Source organism: Lipotes vexillifer, unplaced genomic scaffold (genome assembly GCF_000442215.2).
Source record: "Lipotes vexillifer unplaced genomic scaffold, Lipotes_vexillifer_v1.1 scaffold178, whole genome shotgun sequence".
Classification (NCBI taxonomy): Eukaryota; Metazoa; Chordata; class Mammalia; order Artiodactyla; family Lipotidae; genus Lipotes; species Lipotes vexillifer.
This window is the reverse complement of record NW_006775603.1, coordinates 1169275-1171340: the sequence shown is the minus strand read 5'-3', so window position 1 is coordinate 1171340 and position 2066 is coordinate 1169275.

Here is a 2066-nt window from a genome sequence, read left to right as displayed (position 1 = left end):
GGAGGAGTTAAACTGGGGCGGAGGGAGGGGTTAAACTGGGGCGGGGCGTGGATGGCTCCGAGGACGGCTCCTGGCCAACTGAGGCCGCGGGTTGCCACGCACGCATACTCTTGCATTAACGCGCGCACACCCACTGCTGGCCCGTTGCTGAGTTTTCATTTTAGGGGAAGCCGTATTCTGTCGTGCTGACTTGGCTTTGCAGTCAGCCCATCCTCATGAGTGCGTCGAGTCCAAGTGCATTGGCAGGTCAAAAGTGTTAGAGAGGGAGAATCTGAAGCTCTGCGAAGGAGCCCCGGTAATGCTGAAAATGCACTGTATCTTTTCTCTCCAACCACCGATGCTATTTTCTTTCTCTTCCACCTCTCAGGGGGGAAACTGTGAGGCTTCCTCCTCTTTTCCTTCTCACCCAGGCTATTCACATCCTGACACATCTCTTACCTCAAAGGCAGCAAGAAACCTGGCTTCCTTTCTCTTAACAGATGACACCTCCCAACAGATATTTACAGCACTCAGTTCTTCTGCAGGATAATGGAAGCATTGGGACTGTGGCCTGGAGTGGAACTTGTGTTCCTGCACATAAGGTCCTCAACAACACGGGGATTACAAACAGAACCAGTTACCATTTTGACATCATTTGACTGATGGCCCTCTAGAGATATTTTGCCAGTTTAGTGGTGGAGACGACTTCTGATGCACGGTGCTGTTGCTTACCTAATTTATTTTCCCTTGGTCCTTTCTCCTATTGCACTAACTCATTTCCTTTTAGATTTGCCCTGGGTCCTGAACTCTCCCATTCATCCCCTTCTTTATCTCCACTCCTGTATATTTATGTCTTTAGCAGGCAATAAAGCAGATGGAGTGCATTTAACTCTGTGTGTGTGTGTTGGAAACATTTTTTAACCAATTTTGGTGGCTTGTAGGACCATTTCTAGATAGAAAATACATCCCCAGTGCTAAGTTTGGGCACCTGACATTACCTCCCTTACCCTCTAACTAGCCTGCTGCCCAGATTGTAGGATCTTTGTGATCTGATGCACTACTGTATTGGCAAACAGCTTCCAGGAATCAAGCAATCTATGCTTCTTTCAAGTTTGTGTGTGTGTGTGTGTGTGTGTGTGTGTGTGTGTGTGCGCGTTCTAAATCTGGTCATAGTCTGACTTCTGAAATGTAAATATATTGAGTGTAAAAGCAAGGTGTACTTTTTGAATGAGTATTAGTGGTCGATGTGGATTTTGGTATGGGGACAACCCTGCTTTGGGGTGACAACTGTGGAAAACTTTATTTTCATAAACATGACAAAAGGAAATTAAGAACATCTAGGAGGCTAGGGCTGACAACTCAGTTATTGTATCTTCTCTCTTTATTAGTAGCTATATCCACTGCTATGTCCTCAGGTTTTTGGTGTATGCCAGCTCATAATATGTTCTCCATATATTTTACCTTTACCATCAATTTTCTTTTGCCCTAATTCTTCCATGTCTCATACAAAGAGTTTAGAATCCATTAAAAGTGGCTTAAGTATATAATCAAAAAAGGGCAGCAAAGTTGGGACCAGTGGACAAATATATCAATAACATAAAAATACAGGACATGATAGCTCCCTTGATCAAGCATTATTAAATGGATATACTAACAAAGGATGTTGAGATTCAATGTGTGTAGGCCCTGTGAAAAAGCCATTACCATTTCTTCAATTTTGTAGATCAGGAAAGTCAGGTTTGGGGAGGATAGGTAGTTAACATTAGGCCTCGTACAAATTAAGTGGTGCACCTGGAATTCAACCTAAGTCTGCCTTACACTACTGTCCATGCTCCCTCCCATTCAGACCACCTGGCTTAGTTGAGAGTCTTAACAGTTTCTTTATAGCTTTCAATAATTATGGAGTAAGCTGATCTACAACCCCTCAGCATTTTCCTTCTACTTCCCTCTTTTTTCTAATGCAAGAACGGTTTACAAAACTGTCCACCTTTTTAGGGTTAGGCAAGGATTTAAAAGGCCCTTACTACTTGGATTTATAGATGAAAAAAGTCAGGAAACTCTTCCTGAAGTCCTTACTAAAGGAATCC